Here is an 8,243-nt window from a genome sequence, read left to right as displayed (position 1 = left end):
ATTCAACCATTTTCTTCTCAAAAACCCGATTTAATTCCATTTCATGAACATAACATCTTAAATACCTTGAAATATTCCTTCCATCAAATTGATCAATTTTATTGACCACTGCTTGCAATGCTTTGGTTACGAAAGCTTCCTTTCGATCATTGCTTTCCTGTTGCTGCATTGATAATGAGAAGGCTTGAAACATACTAGCAATAGATGGATCCATGTGCATACCTTGTCCTTTAGAAGAACCCCCACTAGAAACTCCTCCCAAAGATCCTTCAAAATTTTTATTTTCGTTCTCCATAAAAATAAAAATAAAATCAAATGAAATCCAATACCTTCCACCTCAAGCTTTCACATCGGGTTCACCACTTGTGTCATATTACATGCTTTCCTGCTCAAAAATGCGTTGGACGTCTGGCTGTAGAAGGTAGTATGGAGATTCGCTAATATTCAAGCAGTCTATCAGTTTTTGACTATTGGAATATAAACAATTGCAAGAATATATCGTAAATCTATACGGATGTCCTTTGACTGCTCGCCAAAATCCTTTTTGTCCTAGCCGATAGGTCTCTAGACGTTATAGAGAACCCCGAACAACCCAATCTGCTAATCTCCAATACTGGTTTATACTCACGACCTTGTATCCACTGACTGTCTTGTTAAATTAATCCAAAAATTTTCATTCACTCCGCATACTCAATCCTATAGACACCCTTTTAATTTTTCAATCACAGATGTAACTTCGATTTTACAAAACAGTCAAGAGTAATCACACCCACTTCATTAAAACCCCGATTCACCAGTACAACACTGACTTCAACAATGATTGCCTCAGTCTTCCCAAAATCCTATGAAGAAAAGAAATCCCAATTCTCTATTTTTTTCCCCCCCCGAAGCATGAAGCTAGCTCTCCGATCCTTCATTTCTTAACCTATCCTCCTTCTTAACCCTAATTCTCCCCTCTTTCAAACCCTAGCCTCTGAATTTCTTCAATCTTTCGTCTTGGATCCGAAATTGGCTCCTCCGTCAGAGCTTTCTCCTCCATTTTTTTCCTTTTAAAAGGTTCTTTTTCCGGAAACAATGTTCCTTGAAATGGCACAGAGAACAGGACAGCCTGAAATGGAATCGAAACCCCCATAATCAGGATCATATTGAGTCGCCCGACCAATTCAGGTCTCATATTGGCTAAGAGGCCCGTAATAAGACTTGAATGTTCTCGTAATTGGATCAAATTGGTCCTTCGTGTCAGGCTCACTCAGTCATCGATTTAGTCCTTTCAATTCTGTTGACTCCCACTATTGGACTCGAACGGAGCATTTTGTTACTGGTAAGTATGCCCTGACCGACTGTGACGGGGTCTCTGAACTGGCCCCTGAATATTGGCACTGGAATCGGTCGTTGCTCCCAATATTCGAGGTAACTGAATATTAATAAAAGTCCACTTTCTTTATATTTTCACGGTATACTCGTGTTACAACACGACACCGTGTGACTAGAACCTTATATAATACCTAATGAAGGTCCTATTCTCTCCTTAGAACCCTTTCCATGTTTTAAGATAAATGTTATTCTAGGACCAAAACATCTCAAAGCCTTTGCCTTTTTAGATTTAAGAGCCTTAGCATGTTTCTTAAATGAAGAATTAGCTAAAAGATATAGCATACTTTTAGTGAAGAAAACTAAACCTGTTCATATAGAAGTCATAGATGGTCATTCATTGTCTTCAAGAGATGTTACTCATGAAACCCTTCCTATAGAAGAAGTAACTAATGATCATAGTAGCTTTGTAATATTTAATATCATTAGATCTCTCTCTAATCCAATTATTTTAAATTTATCATGGCTAGAAAAATATAACCCAAAAATAGATTGTACTTCTTATATTTTTGATTTTTTTAAAAGTATAACTAAGAGTGTAGTTAATCAAATAGAAAGTCATAAGTCTAGTATAATTAAATTTGGATTTGTAGGTATAAGAGCTTTCTTACATGCTGCAAAAGAAGGATCACCTTGTGTCATTTATGCCAGACTTGTTTCTACTGGTGGAAAGACTTCAAGTAGCATTCTAAGCCAATATCAAGATTTTTAAGATGTATTTGAGAAGAAAAATGTGGATACTCTTTCAAAACATCATTCCTATGATTACTCAATTGACCTTCAAGAAAGAACACAATTGTCATTTGGACCAATCTATAATTTATCACAAAATGAGTTGGCTAAATTCAAGGAGTATATTGAAGAGAATCTAGCCAAGAACTTCATACGCCATTCCAAATCTCCAACAAGAGCTCCAATTTTATTTGTGAAGAAAAAAGATGGATCATTGCGGATGTGTGTTGATTGTCGAAGACTCAACAAAATCACCATCAGAAACAGGTACCTGCTACTTTTGATATTTGGACTCCTTGATCAATTGAATCAACTTAAGATCTATACAAAAATAGATCTACGAGGAGCATACAATTTAGTATGCATCAAAGAAGGGGATGAATGGAAGATTGCATTTTGAATAAGGTATGGACATTTTGAATACAACATCATGCCTTTTGGACTTACAAATGCATCAACAACATTCCAACATCTAATGAATGATCTCTTTTGGGAGTTTTTAGATGATTTTTTTGTCTGTTACTTAAACAACATCTTAATCTATTCTAAGAACATAAAAGAATATGAACTTCATATTCGTCGTGTGTTACAAAAATTAAGAGATGCGGGACTCTATGCCAAAATAAAAAAGTATATATTTTATACTATTCAAGTCGACTTCTTAGGATACATCATTTCAAATGATGGACTTATGATGGATCCTAAGAAAATTCAAACTATTATGGATTGGAAGATTCCAAAAATGGTAAGAGATGTCTAATGCTTTTTGGGATTTGCCAAATACTATCAAATCTTCATCAAAGACTTCTCTCAAGTTGCAGCTCCACTTATACATTTGACTTGTAAAGACAAACTTCAATGGAATCAAGAAGCAGAAGTAGCATTTGAAGCTTTAAAGATAGCCTTTGTTTCTACACCAATCTTGTATCGCGTCGATTTTTCTAAGCCATTTTTTATGGAAACAGACGCATCAGACTTTGCTTTGGGTGCCATATTGTCACAAATGGGAACAGATGATAAACTTCATCTAATAGCTTTTCATTCCAAAAAAATTTCAGCAGTTGAGATCAACTACGAGATCTACAATAAAGAACTTCTCACAATCGTAGATTTATTTCAAGAATGGCGCCATTATCTAGAAGGTGCTTTTAATCCAATCATCATATATAAGGATTACAAGAACCTTGAATATTTTATGTCAACATGTATTTTGAACCGTCGCTAGGCCTGTTGGAGTATATTTTTATCAAGATTCGAATTTAAGATCACTTATCGACCAGAAAAAGAACAAGGTTTGTTAGATGCACTCTCTAGATGATCTTACCTTATACCAAAGGAAAGATATGCTACTTTTGATCAACAACAGATAATTCTCTTGAAGCCAAAGCATCTTCATCTTCAAACAATAAAATCAACACTAACTATTGATTCAACTTTCATTAAGCAAGTTCAATCAAGTATGTCTTTTGATCCTCTTATTCGTAATATAAAAGAAAATCCTTCAAAGTCTCATGATACTTCCAAGTTTGAATTCAAAAATAATTTATTATATTTTGAGGGATGCCTATATGTTCCTGAAAGTAAAGCTCAATTACGTGTTTTTCAAGCTCATTGTGACTTTCCAACAACAGGACATTTTAGGTGCAATAAAATTTTGGAACTAATATCTCGGGACTTTTAGTGGCCACAAATGTGGAATGCAGTCAAAGATTTTGTACAATCTTGTGATGTTTGCTCAAGATCAAAAACACCTCATCATCGACCTTATGGACTTCTTCAGCCATTACCCATTCCAAAACAACCATGGCCTTCTGTTTCTATGGATCTCATCACGGATCTTCCAATCTCAAGTTCTTATGACTCTATATTCGTGATAGTAGATCGTTTTACCAAGATGACACTTTTTGTACCATATACAAAATCCATCACAGATGAAGAAACAGCTAAGTTCTTTCTTGACAATATCTATCACTATCATGGATTATCCAAGGATATGATATCAGCTAAGGAAACTCAATTTGTATTAAGATTTTGGTGGACTCTTTTCAAGATTCTAAAAGTGGATATAAAATTATCTTTATCATTCCATTCTCAAACAGATGGACAAACGAAGTGTGTAAATCAAGTTTTGAAGTGGTATTTAAGATGTACCATCAACTACCAACAAGATGATTGAGCAACTCTTTTGCCATTGGCAGAGTTTGCTTAGAATAACATAATATATTCTTCTACAAAACAAACACCTTTCTTTACCAATTATGGTTATCATCCATGACTTGATACTTTTGACTTTTCAAAAGTTGATAATCCTGCAACAAAAGATTTGGCAATTCATTTGTCAGAGCTATATGCAATGATGAAGGCATAGTTAAAAGAAGCTCAAGAATCAAAGATCAATACGGATGTCTGTCGAAAGGAACAATCTCCATTCCACATGGGTGACAAGGTATGGTTACTTTGTTGTAATAGTAAGACCACTCGTTCTTATGATAAGTTGGACTATTGAAGGCTTAGACCATTTTTTATTTCTACACAAATCAATCCAGTTGCATATTATTTACACTTATAGGAGTCAATGAAAATCCATTCAATATTCCATGTATCTCTTCTTGAACCATATAAGATAGTGGACATACCAAGAAGAAGACAAGCTCTACCTCCTCCTATAGAAGTAGACAATAATAAAGAGTTTAAAGTGAAATAAGTCTTAGATTCAAGGTGGCGTCAAAATAAATTAAAATATCTTGTCCATTGGCGCGGATACAATATTAGTGAATGCACATAGGAGCTAGTAAAAAATCTTGCAAATGCAGCAAAGGTAGTAGAGGCTTTCTATTGAGGACATCCATCAAAATTAAAATAAAAACCTTTTTTATAAAAGAAACAAGATCTAGGCAAGATAACATTCTACTTTTAATTTTTGTTTGTAGTTTCTTTTTAGATGTGACGCTGAGGAGATGGAGAACCAACAACCAACGGATTTGACTCAAGAGCCTTTGTTTATTGACCTAGCAGATGAGACATTACGATTGTTACAACCTTTAAGATGATGCAATAGAGATGAAGATCTTTAAAAATGACATGTTCTTCCTCGAATAGATGGCAAGATACAATGCGTTTGATATCATGACTTTGGAAGGGACTCTCGATGTTTGGTGATTTTACTAGTGGTAAGAATAAGTCTTAACGGTGTTCCAAATATTTTATTTGAAGGAAGTTATGAAGGCCTCAACAACGGTCAAATAACTCGGTGGTCTTCCTACATTGGTATGGGACACTATCGATGGTTGAGAGACCTTATCAATCATCTTCGAAGAGAATAAAGATCAAAGTATCTGGCAAATACAATTTGTTGCATCATAGATTTCTTCAACATATGATGACAGCTCTTTCCTAGAAAGGGGGATAATGTCACGAACATACGCATGTAAGCTAGTAATTACATGTATAAATAGATAGAAGTAAGTAAAAGTAGGTAAAAGTAAGTTAATTCTATAATATTTGCTATAGAAGCTTTTTAGAAGCTTTATAGATGGTATTTTAATTTTATAAGTGTCTTTAATTGACTTTTTGGATTAAAAACGTGGTCAACAAGTTGGCCATGTGCCATACATATTGTTAGTTTGAAGACCAAGCTAATTATGTGGCCCACACGTAGAAAAACTTGCCTTGTAAATCAAGGCATGTATCCTACAAAATCAACACATATTGGAAGTCTTATAGAACATCGCCACTTAGTCCTTAGTTAGATAGTATATATATAGACAAGAGTGAAGCCGTCTTCACTCTTGTCAACTTCCTTCTTGCTTCTAGTCTAGTTTCAAGGGTCTCTAGTTTTCTTGTCTTTTGGCAATAGCCATTTCAGTTTTTTTTTTTAATATACATATTGAGTTATTTCTATTTTATCATCTTTCTTTGAATAAAGTCTCACTTGTTTATTTATTTTCATCAAGTTCTTGTCCTTAACACTCATTGAAATCAATACCAATAACTTGTGAGTAGCCTTTGGCAATCAATCTCATTATTATTATCTTGAATATCTTGATTGTCTTTGTTGCTAATTTTAATAATTATAGACATATTTTGATCTACTTTCTTTAGCTTTTCATCTTCACTCACATCTTTATCATCTTCATCCTCTTCTTTTTTACTAGAATTAAAGATGTATCCACAAACATACCATTATTCTTACTTAGACACATCTCCAAATCCTCACAAGCATTTTTATGCTCCAAAAATCCTACATAATGAATCTTGATAATCTTCTTGCTTTTTAAATACATAAGCATATATTTTTTGATTTTTTTTTGCATCAATTATAAAAAGGTTAATAGAATCATTGATATGAATGAACTTATAGGATACCTATTCCTTGTGTAAACTACTAAAACCATGGCTTCCTCCCAATATTCATGCCTAAGGTTTTGTACTTGAAGTATATTCCTTGCCATCTTGAAAATAGTACAATTTGCTCTTTCAAAAACTCTATCTTTATTATGAAGTTTAAAGAATAGAGGTTTGTTTAGCAATGCCTTGAATCTTTAAAAAATCATCAAAATGATTCGACATATATTTACTTCTATTGTCTATGCTTAATAATTTGATCTTATACTCACATTGCTTTTTCACAAGCACCTTAAACTGCTTAAATCTTGAGATTTTTTTTTTTTTTTTTTTTTTCGGTTTTAAGGATGTAAATCTATACCTTTCTTGAAAAATCATCAATAAATGTAATAAAGTATCTTTTTCTTCCAATTAATAGCATCTTCATTGGTCTATAAATATCAAAATATATAATTTCTAGTAATTTGTTAGTATGTGTTATAACTCCTCTTGGAAATAGAACCTTTTATTGTTTGTCTTGGATACAACATTCATAAGGAAGTATCATAGAATTGTGGCTAAATTAACCAAGATTCAAGCAACTTACAATGAATTGAAGTTCGTTCATGCTTTGAACATTCAAATGACTGAGTCATTGATATCAAATTCTAAACTTCTCTTGAATTTGTAGAAAGGCTGCAAATGCTGCCACTTCAACTCTATTCACCTTCTTACAATTGATAAAAGAAAGGTTGCCATCTTTTAGGCCTTTGGCAATATGTTGTCTATCCAATGTCTTCACAAAACACCCATATATATCAAATTAAATCTTATAACCATGTGATACAAGTTTGTTCATCAAGAAAAGGTTCTTCTTCATCTTTGGCACATGTAAGACTTTCTTCAATGTGATTCTCTTCATTTGGTTCTTTAAAATGATCTCTACTACAATAGAGCCAATTTCAATGGCTTGTACTATACCATTGTCCTTCAATTAAATATTTATTACTGAAATTTCTTTATAAATGTCAAATGAATACTTATATAGTATCATATGCTTAGTAGCATCCAAATCTATAATCTACTCGGATATAGCAACCATAGAGGCTCTTTTACTTACTATGAAAGTATAATCATTTCCACAAAAACTAATATTAATATTGTTTGCATTCTCTTTATTTTTTTTTAGCTTTGTAATAATTTCTAATAAAATAATATGATTTTCTATAAATATAGTAATTTTTATGTTACTTTATGAATTATTATATTAATAAAAATAGCTACCTTTGCTTTATCTTGAAAATAGAGCGAAATCATCACTTTAAAGCTCATTTTTTTTCTTTTTGGTTATTTCATGGACAAGTTTTGATGTGATATAATTCATGATAAGCTCCTTCATGTTGTTAGATTCCAATGCAATAATGATGTAGTTGTAAGACTCTAGAAGGTTCATGAGCAATGTCAACATAATGTCCTTATCATCAATTAGCTTATCAACAATTGCTAATTGGTTTGCAAGTACTTTTATCTTGTTGACATGAGCCATGAGGTCATCTCTTTTTTTTTATCTTTATTGTTAAGAACTTCTTCTTTGTCCATGGAATGTTGACAAGGTTTCTACTTTTATAGATGTTATAAAAAGACTTCTATGCTTTTGCTTGTCCATTGCAAGTAATTACATGTGAAAAATTAGCATCATCTAAGTTTCATGCAATCATGCTAAAAGTCTTCCTTTCATGATGTTTGTACTTCTTCTTCACCTTGACATCAACATTGTCACTTGAAGATTCTTTACTTTCATCAACAATGTCCCAAAG

Source organism: Physcomitrium patens, chromosome 20, assembly GCF_059467195.1.
Source record: "Physcomitrium patens ecotype Gransden chromosome 20, ASM5946719v1, whole genome shotgun sequence".
Classification (NCBI taxonomy): domain Eukaryota; kingdom Viridiplantae; phylum Streptophyta; class Bryopsida; order Funariales; family Funariaceae; genus Physcomitrium; species Physcomitrium patens.
Note: the sequence above shows the minus strand (reverse complement) of the source record.